At 43.0% G+C, this 24,295-nt stretch overlaps 1 protein-coding gene and 1 pseudogene across 2 annotated transcripts in view; one reads left to right on the top strand and one right to left on the bottom strand.

Annotated features, from left to right (window-relative positions):
• Dgkh (diacylglycerol kinase eta) overlaps positions 1–24,295 on the top strand; it is a 154,602-nt gene that overhangs the window by 13,722 nt on the left and 116,585 nt on the right. The gene's annotated exons all lie outside the window — the stretch shown is intronic.
• Positions 4,725–5,545, bottom strand: LOC114608698 (annotated as a pseudogene).

Here is a 24,295-nt window from a genome sequence, read left to right as displayed (position 1 = left end):
CTCTCTCTCTCTCTCTCTCTCTCTCTCTCTCTCTCTCTCTCTCTCTCTCTCTGTGTGTGTGTGTGTGTGTGTGTGTGTGTGTGTGTATGTGTGTGTGTGTGTGTGTGTGTGTATTCACGCAGGCATGTGCAGGTGCCTGCTGAGGCATCATACCTCTGGAACTGGAGTGACAGGTGGTTGGGAGCCACCTGACTTGAGTGCTGTGAACATGGTTCCTCTGCCAGAGCAGTAGTGCCCTGACTCCTGACCTCTTCAGCCTGGAAACAGTTTTTTTTTTTTTTAAAGAAGTAAAGCTGTGTGAACCAAGGAGGACTGTCCAGTTGGTAGGGGAGTAGCTGCAGCACAGAGCAAAGGCCAAGCCTTGCAAACAGGTTGGGATGGCCTTTCCTCGTGGCCCCATCGGCTTGGCCTCAGCATGAAGCAGGGGAGGAGGGATGCTTCTGGATGTTCTTTGATTGTTTTGATTTTCTCAGTAAAACGGGAAGCTCAGTTAGCAGCTGAGAATCAAGGCGGAAGAGACGGGCAAGGCCAGGAGAGCAGGGAAGGCCAGGAGAGATGGGGAAGGCCAGGAAAGCTGATCAGGAGAGGAAATCTCTGACTTAGAAAATGGAAGCCAAGAGGACAAGGATTGCCTTGTACATACCAGTCTGAAGGGCCTATTCCAGGAAGGTCAAGTAGGCACTGTCAGCCTGGCCTGGGACCCTGCTCAGATGCAGGGGTGCGGGAAGTAGAGCGTTGTGTGTAATAGACAGGGTTACTTGCAGGTTGTCTAGGGAAGGGCCAGGGAAGAGGGGCCAGGGAGACTGGGGGGGGTCCCACAGATCAGAGGGTTCCCACAGATCAGAGGTCACAGAGTGAGTTCTGGAAGTTATCTGGACATGATTGACTTGGAAACCGAGAAGAGACATGGAATTAAGCCCATGATCGAAATGTTGCTTAAATTAGAAAACGAAGAAGAAAAATGAAAGTCTGTTAAAAGGGACTATACAGCTTCAATTGTTTTAGATGTGGTTTAGAGATGCATTAATCATAGGGGGAAATCTCCAGATTATCTATGTGAAGTTTGGTATACCTTCTTCTGTAAAATACAAAGAATAGTTTTCTTAGATAATGAATGAGAACGTTTCCCCAAACAAATAATCTAGTTTGGAATCCAAAAACTATATTCAAAACCCTGAAATGCATTATGTAAAGTAGATTCTGATTCCAATGGTGTGTGTGTGCGCGCGTGTGTGTGTGTGTGTGTCCTTGAACTCACTGTACAGCCAATACAGGTCTCTCTCAAACTCATTTCCTCTGGTCTCCCAAGGGTTGGGACTATAAGCATGTACCATCACACGCCGCTCTGGTTCCAGATCTTATTAGGCAAGCTGGGTAGCACCTGAAGGCCCCCGTCTTTCCTCAGGTAAGCCTCATCTACTCATGTTGTGAGTAGATGAGAAAAAGCTGTCTGCCCATGCCTAGCACCCAGTAGATGCCAGCAGCCAAGTGTTAGGAATCGTGAGGTGAATGGCACTTTTCCCAGTAGGGCACCCACTTTCTTAAGAAGGTTGCAAGTAAGCAGGGCCATAATGAGATCTCACAGCCATGAGTAGAGACGTCTTGTCTGTCTCTAACGAGCCAGAAACCAGAGATTCTGACTGTAAACCTGCTTTATAGATTGGGTCTCATCTGAGGAGTAGATAGAGTTTTTTTTTTTTAATCATAGATGTTAAGATTCCACAGTAAGAAGAAAAGAATGTTGAAGGAGATCCAGCCTGTCTGTAGTAATAAACACATCTTTTTCATCACCATCCATTTCTGTCTCAGCCATCCGAGCAGTTATGCTGTTCTCTTAAAGCAGAAGTCACCATTGCCTGTTGGCTCTGCTCTTCCCTTCTGTGGGATGAGAAGGGGAGTAGATAGAAGGAGGGCCAGGGGAAAATGATACTGCTGGTATTATTCTCTAAGACTCCTGTGTGTATGAGGTAATCCAGAGGCTGGACCAAGTACGCTAACACAGATGTGTGGCTTCCTTGAACAGTAGGAGGTTGAGGCAGATGTTTCCTGGAAGATACTTAGATGAGAATACTTGGAGATACAGGGTTTTATGTGAGTAAGAGTACTAGAATAGCCAGTGGACTCTGGTCTTCATTATGATTCATGATTATCCATCCATAGGCTGACAAAGCCAGGGGAACTTAGTACACTATAAACACATGATATGCTAAGCATAAAAGTTTTGAAGCAGTAAAACTTTATGCCTACAAAAGTATTATTTGTATGACCCCTGTTTTAGTTAGGATTACTGCTGTGATGAAACACCATGACCAAAAGCAACTTGGGGAGGAAAGAGGTTATTTCAGCTTACAGTTCCACATCATAGTCCATCCCTGAGGGAGGTCAAGGCAGGACTCCAGGCAGAGCAGGATCCTAGAGGCAGGATATGATGCAGAGGCCATGGAGGGGTGCTGCTTGCTGTCTTACTCCCCATAGCTTGCTCAGCCTGCTGTCTTATAGAACTCAGGACCATCAGCCCAGGAGTGTACCTATCCTCAGTGGGCTGGGACCTCCCCCATCAATCACTCATTTAGGAAAATGTCCTACAGGTTTGCCTACATCCTAATTTTATGGAGACATTTTCTCAGTTGGGGTTTCCTCTTCTCAGATGACTCTACCTTGTGTCACGTTGACATAAACTACCCAGCACCACCTCCACAAAAGAACAACTCAAGTGTGTATTGATGGATATCGAATAGATAAATTGTAGTAATACATACAGTGGGGTATCAGTTAGACTTATACAGGAAGGAAATTCTGATATATGTGTGGATGAGAACATTAGATCAAGTGAGATAATCCAGTCATGAAGGAAGAGCAAGTGTGGTCAAAATCATTGGCACGGAAAAAATGGGCTTGGGGAGGGAATGGTAGCAGGTAATTGTCTAATGGATTTTACTTCTAGACCCAAGAGTTAAGTGATGGATGGTCATGGTAGCCACCCAATGATACTTCATGCCCCTGAACTGCTTAGTTACTGATAGTTAAGGTGGCAATTTTGTTATGTGTATTTTCCCCATAATTAATAATATATCTTGTAAATTGTAGAAATAAGAGTATAGGAATGGCTGTCTATAAACCCAGCAGTGATGTAAAGGTAGAAAATAAACCCAAGAAATGCACAGAAATTAAGCCAAAAGTTTACTGGAGAATAAAATGAATTTGAAAGAATACTGTGTGTATTGTCAAGTTGACTTGTAAGTCTTGTAGAATTACGCCTATTAGAATTTTGCCTGACTTGAGCTATTCATTTTTCTCAGTCTCTTTCTGGGACCTGAGGCTTGCTGAGTGGCCTGGGTAGCTTAGCTAGCCAGCTCCAGGGAGTCAGTCTCCTGCCTTAGCTTCCCAGTGCTGGGATTACTAGTGCAGGCTACCATGCTGCTTCTGCTGGAACTGCTGCTGCCTCTTCCCTCTCCTCCCCTACCCCTCTTCCCCCTTTCCCTCCTCCCTCTCTCCCTCCTCCCCCTTTCCCTCCTCCCCCTTTCCCTCCTCCTCTTCCCCTGTTCCTCCTGTTCCTCCTCTTCCTCCTCCTCCCTCTTCTCCTCCTCCTCCCCCTCCTGCTCCTGTTCTTTCTCCCCCTCCTCTTCCTCCTACTTTTCTTCCTCCTGCTCCTCCTGCTCCCCCTCCTCCTCCTGCTCCTCCTCCTTCATATTATTACTATTGTCATGGGACAGGGTCTCATTATGCAGCCCTGGCTGGCCTGGAACTCACTGTATAGGCCAGGATGGCCTCAGAATCAGAGATCCACCTGTTTCTGATCTGTAGCTTTTTATGTGGGTTCTGGAGATACAGTTCAGGTATGTGTGCTGATATTATTATAAGCACCCAGTCTCAAAGTATTTATCGTTTATTTCTTTACTTCTCTTTGCTCAATCCCATTAATTTTTTTGACAACATGTTTGTTTTCATAATAAAAACTTTGGCTTTTGAATTTGGATACAGTTCATTATATTGTAAAAAATGCAAATAGAAAATTTGTATTTTTCAATCTACTCAAGAACACAAATTGTCTGTATTAGTAAAACATCTAGTAATTAGATTACACAGTGCTTCATATTTCTAGAGGGAGATTAAATATTTCTGTTGGAGTAGTAAGAAATGATATTAATTGCTCACCAAACACTGTATTAAGTTTTATTTCTACATGAAAAAACAATTGAATAATAGTAATTCAGTGCTAAAAAAATAAAAAATATTAATTTTGTTTATTTATTGTGCACCTGAGTATGCTACTGCATGCATGAGGAGAACCGAGGACAGCTTGCAGGATCTGGGACAGCTGGATGCCAGGGATGGAACTTGGGTTGACAAGCTTGGCGGCAAGTAACCCTCTGAGCTATTCTGATCGCCCTAATTTAGTACTTTACAGCTTCTGTAAAAACAAGAGTAAAGAAGCCTAGTTCTTCTAGAAAAGATGGCATTGAGATATTTAGAGTTGAAGTTAGTCTGTATAGCCTATTTTTAAAATTATAAGGATTAAATCTTGATAATAGAACCCAATAGCTTCTAAAAGAGTATATTAAAGTTTACCAGTTATTTCTAGGCACAATAATCTGACTTGTAAATTGTATTTACCTTAAGGTTTTCGATGGTTTTGTGTCACTTTGTTTTCCAGTACAAAAGAAAGGACCCAATGTAAAGAAGAAAGGACATAGCCTGTGGGCTAGAGATAAGAAGGAGGGGGAGGGGTGTCATTTAAAGATGTAAAAAGTTGGAGGGGTCTCTGCAGCTTTGGAGGAAGACAAAGCTCTTGATCTTGGTAGGGCTCTGCCCACAGAGGTGGACAGGACTGAGGACAGCATTGGTCCCACTGCTCTCTGCTTCACAGGCCTCCTGTGTGGACACAGCGCTGCAGGACTCCGAGGTGGAGGTTTGCTTATGTGCTTCAAAGGTCAGCATTTCCAGATGGACTGTGCTCCAGGCTCCTCCATCTCTGTCACCATGGACCGTGCTGGCCCAGAGCCTTTGGGGCAAAGGCTCTGGGGAGAGATGTGTTTCCAGGCCACTGATCCTCTGGAGGCAGGGCAATCTGATCACAGATGTTGTCTAACCGATCAGCTTCAGAATGTCCACAGGAGAGAGGGTTTTCTCCAAACATCTCTGCAGAGATACAGCCAACACTCCACATTTCCCCAGGCATTGCATATGTAGACTATAGGGGGATTCCAGGAGCATGGTCCTGGCGTGTAGCAACTGCAGGTGTGAGGACCATCTGTTAGCTGTAGATTCTGGCTAAGCCAAAGTCAGCCAGCTTGACTGTCCCACTACTCAGCACTAGAATGTTCTCTGGCTTCGGTTCTCTGTGTACTATGCAATTTTTGTGAAAGAAATCTGGACCTCTTTGAAATTAGTGCATTGGATTCTTCCCATCTGAAGTCGCAAGCCTGCTGGATATGCCATGTCCAAATATTACCGTTTGTCCTGGCCTGTATGCTCAAACGCTAGGGTCACTTTGATCTCAGGTAGTTCTGGAAGAAGCACAGACATCCATCAGCCAGACAACCTTGGGGTACTCAAAGCCTCCAGCTTCCTCAGTAAGGCCACTTCATGAACTGTACTGATGGGAAGGTTGCTCCAGCTTCTCTGTTGTTGTTGTTGTTGTTGTTGTTGTTGTTGTTATCATTATTATTGAACTCTCTCACTGAAACTGGAGCTCACTGGTTGGCTAGACTGGCTGGTGAGCCAGTCTAGGGACCTACCTGTGTCACCAGCCTCCTCATCTTGGTACCATTCTACCTGGATTTTGTTGTTGTTGTTTTTATTATTTATTTATTTGTACAATGTCTTGCCTGCATGTGTTTCTGTGTACCATGTGCACGCAGTGCCTTTGGAAGTCAGAAGAGGATGTTGGATTCCCTGGGACTGGAGTTACAGATGACTGTGAGGTCACTGAGAATGGAACCCAAGTCCTCTGGGAAGGGTAGCCAGCGCTCTTAACGGCTCAGCCTCTGTGCCTGGCTTTTTACATAAATCTGAAGCCTGACCCTCATACTTGAAAACCAAGCGTCTTACCAACTAAGCTGTCTCCTTAGCCCCATCAGGTGGCCCTTAGTACAGTTGCCTATGTTAACTGAATTCAGCACAGGATTTAGTGGAGTTTTCCCATATAATTAAAACTTTATGGGGATGACTTGACATTTTACACAGTCGATTGTTCATTCATGTCTTCCCAACGCGCTGATTCACCTTCTCAGTAAGGTGTAACTTCAGAATCAACTCCCGTGTTTTCCTGTCACCTGTGGACATGTTTAAAGCCACGAGAAACCCGAGTTGCCTTACGTGTACATGTTCCTGAGGTGCTCCAAGGGGTGTTGAGCACCCTTTCTTCTCTCATTTTGTAAACAGACATCCTGTGCATCTTCTCACAGGCATGATCCTATCTTCACCATTTTGGCCGTGCTTCAAATGGCCCTCAGCCTAGTGCGAACTGTGTGTGTCTTATGCTCCTAAGAGCAAGAAGGTTGTGGGGTGCCTTAAGCAGAAAATGTGTATGAGATGAGAATTTAGTTTTAGGTTTGAGTTACAGCACTTTCAGCACTAAGTTCAATGCTTATGAATCATATATGTATATGTATAATGAGTATATATATATATATCTATATCTCCCCTACTCCTCCAAGGCATCTTCTAGCAGAAGCACATAAATTGAAGGTTTTAGATTGGATGTAAAAACTGAAATGTGACCAGGCCTTTGCACAGACTGTTGCTGTTCTAAGAGAAAATATTCCCTGTGTGCTCAGTATTGTTCCTTCAGTGATGCAGCCATCTTACAGAACATAACCGTGTCAAATAACATGAACCAATTGCCTGTAAAACTACTTGGAAGGCAAAGTGTTGTAAAAAGGTACTCCTGTTGAAACCCATTAGTTCAAAACCTGTCAATCAGAATAGCACATCAAAAAAAAAAAAAGTCTTCCTGGCAGAATAGTAAGTCTGGATATATTTCATTATGTTTGAATGTTCTAGTTTTCTGTACTTAAAAAAGAATTTTGAAGATGGAACACAGAATTGCTCATTAAGATGACCCATTTTTTTCTTAACATTAAATACACATTTGGCTTTGACGTAACCTGTTTATGTCACAGAGAAGAATATGGCTGTTAGCCCAGAAAGCCCAGAAAGGCTTGAGATGACAAGCATATATATATGTATGTGTATGTGTATGTGTATATATATATATAAAATTGTGTGTGCTAGCACCAACATTTTTCATTAGTCCTTAATCATCGGTTTTAATTATTCATTGTTGCTACAATCGACCTAGCAATCAGTAATACATTTTTCACTGAGACGTCAGTTTAATGCAAATGGAACAGCTCTGAGACCAGAGATAATCTTGGAGGCAGAGATGCCACTTCCTTTTGTACATTTGCTTTCTCTCTGTCAGCGTGATCCTTCTGGTATTCTCTGCTTGCTGTGTGTATTTAGTAGGCTCTTACGACGGACTTTAAAAATTGAGGTTGTACTTGCTTCTGTGAGTTCCAATTGTGTAATGCCTGTATTGCAAGAAATTCGTTGTCCTGAGGCTTCCCTTTGAATTGAGTTTCAATCTTTCTTTCTTTCTTTCTTTCTTTCTTTCTTTCTTTCTTTCTTTCTTTCTTTCTTTCTTCCTTCCTTCCTTCCTTCCTTCCTTCCTTCCTTCCTTCCTTCCTTCCTTCCTTTTTGTTGAGTTTCTTTCGGAACACTTACTAAGCAGGTGTGCTGAAGTGCTGATGTGGACTGTGTCCAGGACAGGAGAGTGCTGTGGGTTTTATTTGAGAGAGGAACTAACTGGCTTTGCGTCCCAAGTGTCTCCCAAGAGACTTTGCAAACAAAACTTGCCTCTAAAATTAGGATAATAACCGAATTTCCTCAATTTTCGAGGATTTAAACAACACAGGTATTTAGAAGCATGGCTAGAACATAGTGATACTTGAACCGGTCAGTCGTTACATTTATGCTGAAAGAAAACAGAGGCTGTACCACAGTAAGTTCAGTGTTTAAACTAAACTCAGCCTCTAAAACAAACCCTAATCGTATAAGCAGGAGAGGAAATTCTGCCCTTTATAAAGAAATATAAACATGCCGACTGTTGTAAGACCGCGGCCTCCTGTTAGTTCTGCTTTAGATGGTTTCTCAATTTGCCAGATTGTGAAATCTCAGTATGAAGACCAAGACAGGATGATATGTCTGGAGTTTTTTTTATAACCACCATCTTATAGAACAGTTATGGCTTAGCCAGGAAATCTTTTTAAGCAAAGAAAAAAAAATCGTCTAATAAAACATCTTCCCCGGGCAGAAGGAAAAACAAGGTGGGTGGCTTGAGGGACGAAACTAAGTGTGTTCTCTGTCGTTGAGCACATGTGCTCACCTGGACATCTGCACAGACACGAGACACAGGACAAACCTAATCAGTTTTACAGTTTGTCTTCCCCCAGCATCTACTTATTCATTTCTACTCTGAAATTATGAGAGTTCAGTTATTTCCCTCAAAATCCATTATGAAAAGCACCTAGCTTCCATCCTTTTTCCCTTTGACTAAATTAAATAAAGGAAACACTTGCAAAATTTTTACTTACCTGTGTCACACTAAAAATATTAAGGTATCTCTTGACATGATTTAATATTTTAGAAGTTCAAAAAGGCTGCTGTCTTTCTGCTGTAATGTATGAAGTACATCCGTGTGGTCCCCAGAACATGTGATCCTCAGAGGTGGCGTATGGTACCCATCCATCTACCCACCTCATCCACTTCCCACTCCTGTCAGTTATACACTCACCCACAACACCTTGAATTTATATTTTTTTTAGCTGCTAGAATTACAGAGATTAATAAATCATATTGGCATTTCACTATTTAGTTATTCTGTCTATTTGTTTGAGCTTTTGAAAACAAAGTCTCATTAACTGTGTCAGGGCTCACCTCAGACTTGGGGTGACTCTCCCTCTCTGCTGGAATTGACATGTGCACTTCCATGTTTGGTTTCCTGCCCGAGTTTTAACTGTTCACTAGCTGCTGGGTCTGTAGAAGCAGTAGATCTGTTTTTAATCAGTGCATAGTTTTATTTTTGTAAGTCGAATGAAATATTTTCAGGTATACACCACTCTTGAAATAGGCATAGGAGTCTTTGTCACTGAGCTGGGGAGTCACGATGCATGGGGACCAGAGCTAAATGGGTGGCAGGGGGTAAGACAGATAGACTTTCTGCCTCGTGTCAAAGTCTTATAAAAAAGGTGTTGCAGGTTATTCCCAGGGCCATGTGCATGCCCATCAAGTGTTCTACGATTGGCCTACACTCTTGGTCTCACTTTCACTCTTATGGATAACCATTGTGTAATAATAGAAGATGAACTGTTTAATACCTGCAAAAGCCTTTGAAAGCAAGACCATTAGATTCCTCCTTCACAGTTGTTATGCCGACCAAAGGAGAAGAGTTAGAGTGAGCTTCAATCTTACTGTCTCTTTTGTACTTTTTCCTGGTTTAGGTCAAGTTGGTGACATTTGTTATGCTTGAGTATAAATTGGCTAGTAGTGTTTGACAGTTCACTAATCCCTCTGCCTTGGCAGATGCCTTAGAATATGAATTTTGAGCTGGCAGACTTGAGGTGGCCACGCTGCTTCATAGCTCCTCACTGATCTAAAGGGAAAGAACTCAGTAACTAAAATATTTACTTCATCACCAAAGCATGTCTCCTGGGGCCAAGGACATCAATGAATATGAGATGTGTGTGTAAAAGTGCTATAAATCCCAGGTTTGGCTTCACCAGTGTTATTTGTGTACCGTGGTTAACCTATAAATAAAATACCGTCATTCTCTTAATTTGCAGATCTTCCCTTTGATAAGGGGAGCTCTAGCTTCTAACAGATATGTCTGCTAGTCAGTATTGCTGCTACCAGCATGTTTAGTCTACTTAAATGTTATTTATTAATGTCTACTGATAGCTAGCTGTACCCACAAATTGAAATTTGAGTCGAGCGCAGATGGGGACTCTTTTAAGCCGCGTACTGTGATGGATGCTCATCTGTTGATCATGGTTACCATGGCAAGCACTGGCTGCTACCTGTTTCAGCCGCTTCCTCCTACACTTCCCTATTTTTGGAGTCTTTATTTCACACACTCATCACCTCCACTCCACCACCGTTACCTCATTCCACCCTTGATTTCTGTGCTACCAACCAAAACTTCCTATTTTTCGAAGGAACTAAATCTCTTGAGCAATTTTATACAATTTTAAATCTCATGCAATAATAGCTTTTCCGCCCAACAAGGCCACTTGCAATGCAGCTCCACTATGCACCGTCACTTGCAATCTTCTGAGGGTCTCAGACGGGGAATTCCAGATAGGTGTTCATATCATGCCAAAAGCCCTTTGTAAATAAAGTTCTCAAAAATTAGTCCATAATTTTTTTTAAAGTCTCAAGGAATCAAGACAGGGACTTAAAATAAATTACAAAATGTTCTTTGACTGGGACCAGGGAGATGCCTCAGTGGGTAAAGTGCAGGCCGTGCTGAGCTAGGATTCTCAAGCAGCCACAGGTAGGACAAAAAGCTAAGATGAGAAATAGCGTGTTCCTGTAGCCCCAGTGTCAGGCGAAAGGAGACAGGCAGATTCTGGAGGTTTGCTGGTCAGTTAGCAGAGCTGAAATGAGGAACTCCAAGATAGGTGAGAGATTCTTGCCCTAAAGTAAAATGCAGATGCACTGAAACGCACTTATGCATGTGTGCACGCAAACACACATGATGTCTGTCTGTCTGTGTCCTCCCTCCCCCCGCCCAGTTAAAGTACTATTCTTGTTTGCTGCCTATGTAACAGCCTCCAGTATTGGATGGTTCAACCAAGGCTAGAGAGATGGCTTAGCAGATAAGAAAGAGTACCTGTTCTTCTTTCGGAGGACTTGGGCTCAACAATTCCCAGCACCCACAGGGCTAACAACCTTTAACTCCAGTTTCAGGGGGTCCAATGCCCTCTTCTGGCCTCTAAGGGCACTGTATGCATGTGGTGCATAGTCAGGCGTGCAGGTGAAACATGCACAATAGAAAAGAACATAAAAAGACAACTCAATTTTTGGTTGGATTAAACAATGAAAGATTTACCTTAAAATTTCGTGTGTGGATGTTTTGCTGTGTTGTTCCTGTCAGGACACCTTGCATGCCTGCCCTTTATTTGGTGACCTTTTGAAGAGAGTCAGCCTGTAACACAGGGCTGGAAAGGAAAGAAACATTACTGTTAGCAATCGTGTTTTGAAAGAAAGCAGTAGAATTTTTTTTTTACTTCCCATTTTTACATCGTACAACTCTTTAGGTTCAGCCTAAAAATCACTTGTTATATTTGGCTCTGGAACTGTAGAGCTCTAATGTTAAAAGTTTAGTTCTTTTATTATTTTTTTTCAAAAGTATCATGTGGCTCTTCCCAGAATATGTTAGCAACAGATTATTGATTTTGTTAAAAGAAAAAAAAAAGTGTGCTGTTGAGATTTTTCTTAGCTACAGATTTGATAACACAGTCCATCTTTTATCCCAGGGGATCTGCTTAGGGCTCACTGGTGGAATCTGATATAGACCAAACTTTTATGATACCAAAGAAGAAATTGTAAGCTGTAACATTGTTTTTGTTTGTGTGTTTTAACTGGTTTGTGATGTTATAAGTTGTAGTTAAGACTTATGTTCCATTAAAAGAAAAGCTTTCAAAGCTCCTCTTCTTTATGAAGTTTTATAGGATATTAAACTATCTATTTAATTTTTTTGAAAAAATGGAGCGGCCGGGCTGTGGTGGCGCACGCCTTTAATCCCAGCACTTGGGAGGCAGAGGCAGAGGCAGGCGGATTTCTGAGTTCGAGGCCAGCCTGGTCTACAAAGTGAGTTCCAGGACAGCCAGGACTACACAGAGAGACCCTGTCTCGAAAAACCAAAAAAAGAAAAAAAAAAAAAAAAAAAAAAAAAAGAAAAAATGGAGCAACTTTAGGTAAATTTTTTTTTTAAGAAAGTGAAAAATATCTGCATCACTTTTTTTTTTTTGCATGCTTATCCATTCTCCTCAGCAGTCTGGCTTAGTGGCTCTTCTTGGTGCTATTAAAACACGTCTGTAACAGTCCTTCCACCAGACTGTTAATACTTCTGCAGCCTAGCCCTCAGGAAGCAGGCGGTACGTACAAGACTCAAGGCTGCTTTAGTATTCTGCCCGTATCATGAATTTAACATTTCTAAAAACGATGCTGTTCCCCCCCCCCCCAGTGTCTCAGGCAGAGTTTGATACTTGAAAGTACAGGATTGCAAACTTCAGAGCAGTGAATATGTCATCAGAAAAAGCATCAGGGTGCTTAGGTATTGACTATCACTGGTGGCACTTGGCTCAGCTGCAAGCCAAGAAGGACTATAGTCCTCTACCTGAGAAGTCAGAAGAGGCTTAGTAATGCGTTCATGCAGTGGGCGGCAGACACAGCGTTCAGAATACTGCTCATGAGAAGCAGAGATGAAGCTGGGAAGCAGCTCTCTGGCTGAGGCCACAGTCTTGACCTTTCTATCTGTTTAATGGGAATGTTAGGGAGATTGAGGTCAGCCTGCTGAGCGACACGGTGCACGGCTGTGCCTCTTGGTTCAAGGAACTCATTTCTGTTCTGTCTAAAGAAGACAGCAGGGGCTGCTGAGCACCCACATTAAATGTAGTCTTCTTCTATTTCATCCAAATAGATTTAGGATAAAAATACCCAGTTGTAATGTGGGCTGCAAGGGGCGGCTGGGGTTATTGGAGGAACATTCTAAGGGGTTTGCCTGATTCTAGTCTTGGTCCCTCTGTGGCTAAATGTAATCTTATTCCTGTGAAAAAGAGTTTTTTGGGGAAAATGATATAGACAATTCAAGTGAATTTCATAATTAAAAAGCTTGACTATTTTGTTAAAGGTGCTCCTTTTTTTTTATTTTCTTAAGCTAAAATGACTCTATGCAGTGTTCATATGATTCCACTGTAAAGCATCAAAAAAAAAAAAAGGTATGGCATCAGTGAAGTTTTGATGCAGGACTGGGTTCTCAGAAAACCCTTGAGAAGCTTAGTTGAGTGTAGGTCTGAGACTACCCATGGACGGTCAGTAGCACGTAGGGGTTGGAAGCTGCTGCTGTTTCTGAGGGTGGACTCCCCACTGCCACAGGTGGCTCACCCTACAAGGCAGCTCTGTGCTCCATGTTATGGATTCTGGTCACTGCACCCAGACACAATAGTTAGAACAGAGTTTTTCCTTCATTTACATCTTTCAAGCCTGTACCTTTGATTGGCAGGACCTAAGGAAGCCTCGGAAATGCAGCGTGCATACTTCTTTTTTTCCGGCTCACACATTGTGAGGGAAAAGGAGGACACAGGGCATACAAGCGGACATCAATTTCCAACTGTCCTCAACCAAGACATAAAAACAGAAATTCAAAAAGTCTTAGGATCTGTTTCCCAGAAACAGCTACAGTTAATATTAGGTACCCATTCCAGATACCTGAGGTCCTTTTCTTAAAGATGAAAGATAGATGATAGATAGGTAGGTAGGTAGATAAATTGATAGATGATAGATAGATAAATAGATGATAGATAGGTAGAGTAGACCATAGATAGATAGATGATAGGTAGGTAGGTAGATAGATAGATTGCTAGATGCTAGACAGACAGAGACAGACAGAGACAGACAGAGACAGACAGAGACAGACAGACAGACAGACAGACAGACAGACTTTAGAAAGGAGAATGCTGTAGCTGCTTTGCCAGTGGCTTCTGTTCATTACCACCACCTCCCTGACCCCAGATCAGAAAGGTGACCTGTTTCTTCCATCACAGCTCATACCTCTCCCTCGCTTCCACCTTTCAACTCTGTGTGACCACTTTCCTCTTTGCCCTTTGATCACATTCACCTTTTTGTGTGTGTGTTCCTAAATGCATACTTGAAAAATGATTTATTACATCTGACACCATAAATTCTGTCCCCGATTTTTGTGTATTAGCTATTTTGACTTGTCCCCTCCTCCTACCCCTCCCCTCAAGACAAGATTTCTCTCTGTAACTGTGGCTGTCCTGAAACTCACTATGTATATCAGTCCAGCCCTGAACTCGGAGATCTACCTGCCTCTTCCTCTTGGGGCTAAAGACATACCTGGCTTTTGACTCAGATCCTGATTTCTTGCTGGGTAGCACTTTCTTTCTTCTTTCTTTTCTTTCTTTTTTTTTCTTGGTTTTTCGAGACAGGGTTTCTCTGTAGTCCCGGCTGTCCTGGAACTCATTCTGTAGACCAGGCTGGCCTCGAACTCAGAAATCCGCCTGCCTCTGCCTCCCAAGTGCTGGGATTAAAGGCATGTGCTACCACAGCCCGGCTGAGTAGCACTTTCAAGAAGGTTATGTGAGCACTCAGGAGGCAGAGAATCTCTGAGTCCGAGGCCAGCCTGGTCTACAGAGTTAGTTTCAGTACAGCCTGGGCTATACTGAGAAACTTTGTTCTGAAAAAAAAAAACAAAAACAAATAACAAGTTTATGTGGATATTTTTAACTTCCCTTGGACTGAAACTCTCTACCAGTCATTATGTACGAATGACTGAGTGGTCTGGGCCTGTGCTGAGTGGTAGGGTAGTTGTTTTGCATGCCCACTGACTTGAGTTTGATCTCTAGGAACACACACATACACACACACACAAACCACACACACACATATACACACACACACACACACACACACACTGACACACCACACACACTGCACACACACATACACCACACACACACGCACAGAGTACATTAATAGCATGGCTGATGATAATATTTTTGATTCTTATTTCTCTTTTTTCATTTGAAAACCTGTTCATGTATGTGCGTGCATGTGTCATGTATCATGTGGACCTGTGCCATGGCTCCTGTGTGGAGGTCAGAGGACAGCTTGGAGGACTGCAGTCTCTTTTCCCTGTGTATGTTGCAGGGATCTCAGGCTGGTTGCCGGGTGTCCACTGAGCCATGTCTCCCTGCCTCCTTGCACTCCGGCCTGTTTTCTTCTCTCTGAGTTTTGTTCTATTTGGCTGTTGGATTTTTTATTTCTGATAGTTGCAAGGTTGTCCCAATTTTTCATACTGTGTTTCTTCATCCTTAAAGTTTGGTAACTTAATGTCTGCTTTACCCAAGTAGAAAAGTTAAGTGCTGCTGCATGCTATTCTTTAGGGTCCTCAGCCTTACTGTGCCCCCCTACTTCAGGCTTGTTGACATGGTGGGGTCTACAGAATAGCTCACGGCTTCAGGCCAGATGGATGCTTTAGGGGAGGCGCTGAAAGGTACAGTTTTGGGTTGGCCAGATTCTGTTCTTAGAAAGTACTGTCTCTCCTGTCTTAGAGGTAGGTGAGTCCTTGTGGGAACATGGGCTCTGCCCTCTGGGATAGGAGTTCCAGAGAGATAACCCCACCTTCCGACCTCTCTGGCATTTACGCTGTGATTTCAGAAGCCTCCACATGGACAATATTCAAATAAAATCTGTTGAAGGAGGATCATGATTGGCCTAATGAAACAGAGAGATGTTTTCATTTTGGATAGTGATCTCCAGGAATCTTCCTGTGAGAATGAGCTTCTGGGCAAGTTACTGAGGGCGAGTGCTTCAGGGTGAAGGAGAAGCCGGGTCTGCGGTGTTAGAGCAGACTCTTTCCTTCCCTAGTTATTTTATTATTCGTTTAAATTTTATTTTAAAAATATGTGCAGTGTTTGCCTGCATGTGTTTGTGCGCCACTTGAGTGCCTAATGCCTGTGGAGGCCAGAGGTAGGTGTTCGTCCCCTGGACCCAGAGTCACAGACTGTTGTGAGCCTTGTGGGTGCTGGGGACTGAGCCCAGGTCTGCTGTGAGAGCTCTTGACTGCTGAGCCATCTCTCCAGCCCCAACTCTGTTCTCTCTCTCTCTCTCTCTCATTTATTAAATGAGAATTTCAACATAGCCTTGAGGAGAGAGCTTGGTAGATACAGAGGTGCTTAGAGGAAGACTAAGGCATAGTACCCAGGCATAGATATGGGCTTCTCAGGGGAGTGCCATCAAACTCCCAGATTCTTTACACTTACAGTTTACATTTGCTTTCTCACTAAAGCCTCCACACTGTCCTCATTTGCTTTAAAGCATCCCCAGGGCTCAGCACAGGACTTCCTGAATCTTGTGAGCAAAAAGTGTGGGCATGAATAGTCAGCCAGTTCCAGAGCACTGGGAGTATGGAGAGCTAAAACCGTTTATGCCAGGGGCTCTTACTGCTGAGAGTCTCTTTCTATTTCAGTTTTAGGAAATGAGTTCTAGAAATTTCTACCTCAGCTAGAGCAACAGTAGTAATTTCAGGAACATATGGGGTACTTCAGGGCTCCGTACAAACAAAAACTGCTCAGATCACGTGAATTTTAAAGATTAATGAATTCAAAGAGGGTGCTTATTTCAACGATGACACTCAGTAAATATGCTGCCAGTTGTCAGCATTTAGGAACAGTTGAGCAAAATAGAAAACAAAAATAAACAACCAAATATCAAGATGAAAGAAACAAAACAAACTACTAATGAGAGAATGAGATCTTGCCTCAAGGAACTTGCAAATTAAATCCAGACTTGATCTGCCCCAGTGATCTGCCCTGTTGTCACAGAAGGAAGGTGGTGATACCAGGAAGTGGCAATAAGATGGGAGAGACAGGGCCACACCTTTCCTTTAGTGCCCTGCAGGCGGGCCACCCTTCCTTTCTATTTTATTCATCTGCGATGCTCAGATAGAGAAACCATACTGGCCTGTGCAGTGATGCTGGGGTCCAGCCCAGATTCACAGACCCACCTTACAGTGCTTGGCTAGCAAGAGATACCCTGTGGAGGGAGCCATGGAGGGAACTGGGATGGACTGCTTGCTGGAGAGGGAGTTGACCTAGCCTGGGACCACCAGGGAGAGCACCTAGGGTGCTGACCTGGTGTTCTGCATACCCATTCACCAGCCAGCTGCCCCTGCCACCCCCAGCTTGTCCCACTGTCCACACCCTCCTATTTGCTGGTCTCCTTTCCTTGATTTTTTTTCTTGAACACCTTCAGGGAGCCCAGACTGCTAGAACAGTCTTCTAAGGCTTAAGAGAAATATGGACTGAAGCAAAACAAAACAAGCTCCATCTCTTCAGAGAGAGAAAAATACCCTATAGCCAGTCATTTTTTCCTCTTTTATACTTTTTTAAGACAAAAGTGGATCTGATTCTAAGCCCACTATGAAAGGGCTGCAGAGATAGATGTCTCAGTGGTTGAGAGAACTTAATGTTCTCACAGAGGACCCCAGTTGAGTTCTCAGCATCCCCACGGCAGCGGCAGCGCAAAACCATCTGTAACTCAGTTCCTGGGGACCCGATGCTATCTTCTAGGAATCCCTCCTCCATGAATGTGTATACACAAACTCTCACAGGCTCACAGACATGCTCAAAAACAATGAGCAGACAAACAAAAACAACCTTTAAAACCAGTGCCAAGAAGTATGAAGGAGACAGGAGGCGTGCTGGGCACCCAGGTAGAGGAAGTGAATAGATCCAAACCCAGACTGAAGTGGAGTCAGGATTACAGATGGCTCATAAACCTTAATCCCAATGTAGATATGATTCTAAGTAATAAAAGACCTCCCATTTATCTGTGTCCACGTGAGTGTATTCAATATGTGGCATGAAGGTGTGTGCACATATGTGTTCTTTATGTGTTTACAGATACTTGAGGCATAGAGTGGATATAAAAAACAATTTGTCTGGGCTGTGTTTATTCACAGGTATCTCTTGGATGTTCTTTGCTGGCTGTTCATCCTCTCCTTGTACAAACATAAATAGTACAGTCTGCTCTTTCTTAGCTACTGCATCATAGGAAATGATCCCATCTGCTATCCAGTGCTGTGTGTTAAGAGTGCTTGTGAAGTTTTAGCTGAGGTGTAAATATTTAAAACAATGAGATTCTTTTTGTCGGGGGTGGGGTGGGCGGAGGGAAGTTATTCACAATAGCTTTATTCATCCTAAGAGTTTCACGATTAAAAATTGACACTAAGGGTAATTTTACATAAACATAGTCTGTCGTGAACAAAGAGTGCGTTTTGGTGTTTAGGAATGCATGCAGTGTCGGCGTATGTTTGCCTGCACATGTGTGGATGTACATGTACAGTTGCCCTCCACTTTCTTTTGAGACAGGATTTCTTATAGAAACTGGAGCTTGCTTACTGACTACATCACCTGAACAAAGAGTTCTGGGGGTGTGTCTCTGTCTACCCCTAGCCCCCCACATCTGGGTCAGAGATGAGCACTGTCATGCTTGGCTTCTACCTGGGCACTGAAGATCCTAACTCAGACCCTCCTCACACTTGTTCAGCAAGCATGGGGCTGCCTCCCCACCCACACTAAGAACGTATTCCAGCACATTTAAGCTTCAGCACAGTAAGGGACTAAATGCTTTTTTCAAACTGAACACATATTAAAATAATCCCAGTAGCTGACGATATGACAGCAATGTGTGGATCATAATAAATTTCATATTTGCAAAACATAGTCGAACGATGTCTCAGAGGCTTCCCTTCATTTCTCGCTTAACCCTACTCCCACACGGTAATCTTACCTTTGAACATTTTCCTAAACTCCAGGGTGGCCATGGCGTCCTGACAATACAGAGACACACAGATGCTAGGGGTCAGTGCTGTGACTGTGGTTTGGAGTTTATGGCACTAGGCAGCTTGGAACCTCTGAAGTTCTTCTGATTCAGCACATGCAGATCTTGTAGTGTTACAAGAACTAACCCAACACACACGGCAGGATTACAGCAGAGGGCCCCTTTTGTTTCTGTGAAATTGGATCATTTCTGTGGTAAGAAACAAAGTAAATACATCCAACATTATTATTTTTTTCTTTTGAGACAAGGTGTCATGGAACCTAGGTTGGCCTTCAGTACGCGATCACATATGGGTAACTATGGGCTTAAGCTTCCTGTCTTTACTTCCTGGGTGCTGGGGTTACAGATCTGTTCTACCACACTCCATTCTAGAACCAACATTTTTAAAGAGTCAGAATCTGAGATACCATCCTGTGCATGGGGCTTGTTACTGGAGAAGCTGGAACTTTTAGGCTTAAATAGTGGCTTTTTAAAATCTGCTTTAATCTTACGTTATTTAGGTATCCCTGAAATACATGTCTGAGGGCTCCTTTTGCTCTGTCATACTGCTTAAGAACCTTTTAAATGATATTTATTATATACTACTTATTATATACTATTATATACATACCTAAATCTGTGATATCTACATTTTTATCTCACTGCCTAGACTTTTAAATTTCCTATAAGAACAGTAAGAACAGGCATCTTTGCCCCAGTCTTGGTGCCTAAAGCATTTCCAGAGTTATAAACAGATATTTAAAAACTGTTTATTGATGAATGACGTGAGCAGGCCTGCCTTGCCGTCTCTTACTTTGCTGTAAATATAGATATGAGGACAGGCCTGGAAATCATACTAATATTCTTTTATTTTTTATAATTTTAAAAATTATTTTATGTGTATGTGTGTTTTGTCTGCATGTATGTTTGTGTACCTTCTGAGTTCTGAGCCCATGGAGGCCAGGAGAGGACACTGGATCCCCTAGAACTGTAGTTACAGATAAGTGGAGGTTACCACGTGTGTTGGGAAGACATTTATTGTCAGCTTCTGGCCTCTACATGTACATTTACATATACCCACATGTCTTGGAATGTACACATGCATGCATATAAACATACACACACATACAGCACATACATAGAAAAATCACACCACTTTAACTTCTAGTGATGAACAGTGCACTCTCTTAAATGGTGAAATACTCTATAGTTAGTTGTAGATTAAATACTGCAGAAGAAAGCACACTGAATTAGACAACATAGGCTATGAAGATATCCAATAGAAACCCACCTTGGTGCTGCCTGCTTGTAACCTCATCTGCTTAGGAAGCTAAAGCGGAAGGATAACGACTTCAAGGCCTCCTAGGCTGTTGAGTGAGAGCTGCTTCCAAAGTAAGAAAATGAAAAAACAGGACGGGAACTAATTGGTCGACCTTGGTGAGCGTCCATGAGGTTTGGATTCAGTCCCCTTGGGGGAAGGCTGATGCTCTGCTGTTCTTTGTTTGTTTTTTCAATAAGCCTCATATACACAATTATATATCTATAAATAATTTGGAGTCCCCATAGAAAAGGAAAAATGAAAAAAAATAAAGAAAATGGTTTGAAGAAGCAATAGCTGTATATCCATTATGTCAATATTTAGGGACTAGAGGCAGGGGATCAAGAATTGAAGACCATGATTGGTTATATAGCGAATTCAAGGCCAGACTGGAATACAGGAGATCTTATCTTCAAATAAAAAGAAGAAAGGCCACAGTTTTTTGCTTTTTTTCCCCCAAATTTTATAATTATAAATGCGTGTCTTCAAGGACCTCAGTCGTGGAGGAAACAACGTGAAGACCCGTCAGTATCTAACCGCTGAAAACCAGTAAGGATACATTCCTAAGTGAAGCCGGGGATAAATCACGTGAAAACAAAGATAAAAACAGGCAGATTCTCAGCACAGAGTAAGCCAGACAGATGTTAAGGCAGACGTTTGATGGTAGAGGCTACCAAATTAGAAGTACATCCCCAGCAAAAATCTTCCATGAACAGCCTGCAAGATGGCTCTGGAGCTAGGACACCTGTGAACAGCCAGCCTGACACCCCGAGATCATCAGACTGTGGGATCTACAAAGCAGAAGCAGAGACCTCTGAACGTTATCAGCTGACCTCCATGGGACTACTGTGGCTGTGACTGCCCCGCCCCCACCCACAGTCCCCAAACACACACAAGCAACAGATAAATATAGTTAAATTTCTGAAGAGTGAATGAAAAATTTCAAACAGATGAAACCTGAGAAAATCCAACCCACAGACCTTAAAGAAAAAAAAAATACCAAGGGAGGCTCTCCAGGCAAAGGAATGGTTACTGTCCTACCTGAGATCTAGAAATACAGACAGAATTTCAGAACAGTAGAGTCAGGCTGTGGTTAAATACACACTTATCTTCTCTGATTTTCAAAATTAAAGGATAATCAGCCTTTAAAGTGAGATTAACCAGTGCACTATGGGACTTACAAGGGAGTGGAAATAAAATCTGAGATAACAATAGAACAAAGGAGTGGGTGGGGGTGTGGTGGAGGAAATGGATGTTTACCACTGTGTCCACGCAAATAAAGTACTTTTTGAGTGTTCACTGTGGTAAATTGAAGAGACGGATGAGGTAAACCATAGAGAAATCACTTTAAAAAACTGAAACCTCTAAAGACAAAGCAAAGTAAGCTAGCCAGAAGTATGACCAGTAAGCCAGTAACAGAAAGGATATTTGTCCTAGTGTCATTTCTGTTGCTGGGATAAAATATTCCAGCAAAAGCAATCTAATCATTTTATTCATTTATATTTCAAATGCTATTCCTCCACAAACCCCTCATCTTATTCCCCCTCTCCCCTCTCCCTTTTGCCTCTATGAGGGTGCTCCCCCACCCACTCCCTCACTCCTGATTCACCTCCATAGCATCCCCATATGCTGAGGTATCAGTCCTCCATAGGGGCCTCCCCTCCCACTGATGTCAGATAAGGCCATCCTCCTTACATGTGTATCTGGAGCCATGGATCTCTCTATGTGTACTCTTTGGTTGGTGGTTTAGTCTCATGGAGCTCTGGGTAGTTCAGTTAGTTGATATTGTTCTTCCTATGGGGCTGCAATCCCCTTCAGCTCCTTCAGTCCTTCCCCTAGCTCTTCCATTGGGGTCCCTGTGCTTAGTCTGATGGTTGGCTGTGAGTATCTGCATCTGTATTGGTCAGGTGCTGGTAGAGCCTCTCGGAACAGCCATATCAGGCTCCTGTCAGCAAGTGCTTCTTGGCAACAGCAATAGTGTCGGGGTTTGGTGTCTGCAGACGGGATGGATCCCTAGGTGGGTCAGTCTCTGGATGGCCTTTCCTTTAAAAGTCCAGATCCCAGGCTGCCGTTTCTGAAAACTGAAGGTGGGAATTCGAAGTAGCTAGTTACATCCAGTCAAGAGCAGACAGAGTTAGTGTGCTTATTGCTCAGCTCACTTCCTCTACTCTTTTATAGTCCTGGGCCCCACCCACATCATGCCGGGGTGAGTCTTCATACCTCAGTAAAGCCAACCAAGGAAAATCCCTTTCAGCCGTCCTTGGGATGGATTACGGAGACTTTCTTCCTAGGTGACTCTAGATAGTGTCAAGTTGACAAAACTAGCCATCACAGGGCTAGTGAGGTGGCTTCCATGGATAAAGGTGCCTGCTGCTAAGTTTGGTGACTCGAGTTCAAATCCCAGGATCTACATGGTAGATTGAACTGACTCCTGCAAGTTGTTCTCTGACCTCCATAGATGCACCATGCCCATGCATGCCCTGCTCCCCATAGGCACACACAAAAAGTAAATGAATATAAAAAACAGAAACAAAATCCCTCTAATGATTGAAATATTGACTCTTAAAAGGTATTTAAAAGGAAGAAAGAACAGATGAGACGGACCAACAACAATATTGGTAGCCATAGTAATTGTGAAAGATTAAAACATTCCCTTTTGAATGACCTGTTAGGCTGGGTAAATAAGTACAATCCAGTTATTGCTGTCTTAGGGGAAATCCATCTCAAAGTTATTAATGCATCTATGCTAAATGTAAAGTTATAACATGCTCATCAAAGACAAGTAGAGGGGACTGGAGACTCTGGTTACGAGCTCTGGTGCTCCCACCAGATGAGCACCTGACGTGATGAGCACCCACGTCAGGAGGCTCATAACCACCTGTGACTCCAATTCTAGACGATCCAACACCTCTTCCAGTCTTCAAGGCATCAGGCATGCATGTCGTGTACGTATTATATGCAAAGTCGAACCACTATTCCATATAAAGTAAAAATAAATAAATCTTTAAAAATTATTCAGAAAAAGTTATTATCAGGAATAATGAGAAATTCATTAAGAATATAGCGGTTCCAATTGCATAGACCGATAAAACAGCCTTAAAGTATGTAAAGGAAAACAACTTAGAAGCTGGCAAATTTCCAGTGATATTTCTAAATTTCCACACCCTTTCCCAATAGACAATAGCAACGACATTAAGACTGAACACCATCATTCAAGAAATTGGACTAATTGACATTTGCAGAGCACTCAACCCAATGGCAGGATACTCTTTGTAAGTGCATTGCCCAGCAGAGCATATATTCTGGTAATAAACTGGCCTCGATGTATTTAGTGTCCTCATTTTTTATGATGCAATGACAGTTGCCACAGACTTAATGGCTTAGCAAAAAACACATACGTTCTCTTTCAGGTCTGGAAGTCTAAAGTCCCAGCTGGGTCTTGTTGGGATCCCTCTGGAGGCTGTAGGTGAAGACTGTCTTCTGGCCTTTTCCTACCAAAGGTCGCTCATGCTTTTGGTTGCTGTTCTAGGTTAGCCCGTTCAGCAGCAGTGATGGCTTTTCTTATACCACCATCTGTCTGGTCCTGTCTCTTTTGCTTTCCTTTTTGTTTGTAGAGACCCTTGTGATTACGCTGGACCCACTGGTAATCCCGGATTCACTGGCCCTCTGAAGGGTAGTGGATGAGCAAACCTTAAACCCACAGGAACTTTACTACCCTATGTCATGCAAGGGATCAGGTATCCCAGGCTCTGGGGGTCTGGACTCTGCCAAGAGGTCAGTCTCTTGACTTTCAGTCCTTAATCAGGTATATCCTCGGACTTCACGGGACTTGAAATAGGGGTGGTGGCAGGGGAGGAGTCAGAGATAGGGTTTTAAAAACCATCAAATGCTTGGAAATCAAAGAAAGTAATCTATGGGCCAAAGAAGAAGTCACATTTTCAGTTTATTGTTTGGAATAGTAGAGGAAATGCCCAGAGAAGCTGACAAGAAAAGGAGGTTTGGGAACAGTGCGCACTGCTTTCTGGAGCTGCAAGCAGTGTTAGCTCTCGGGAGGGAAAAGTCTAGATCCCAAGAAGTTAAAGATTTGAAGCAAATGATTATTTTTCCTGGTACAACTTGGGAAAATCACAGTGTAATCTCTTTAATGAGGAACAGCTGACTGGCCATTGGTTTGGGCACTTCCAGTGCTGTTACAAAAGTCAGAAAACTTAATATTGACATGGAGAGTTAACTGCTGTGCCTGACGTCAGCAACAGAGACTCTGGAGCCTAAATTATAAACATGCTTTGTTTTAAGTTTCTCCCTTCCATGCTTGAGTGGGGGGGGGAAGAGGAGGGGGAGGGAGGG

This window comes from Grammomys surdaster, unplaced genomic scaffold (assembly GCF_004785775.1).
Source record: "Grammomys surdaster isolate TR1022 unplaced genomic scaffold, NIH_TR_1.0 125934, whole genome shotgun sequence".
NCBI classification, from domain to species: Eukaryota; Metazoa; Chordata; class Mammalia; order Rodentia; family Muridae; genus Grammomys; species Grammomys surdaster.
The sequence above is the reverse complement of the archived record's forward strand: the minus strand, read 5'-3'. Positions and strand labels throughout refer to the sequence as shown.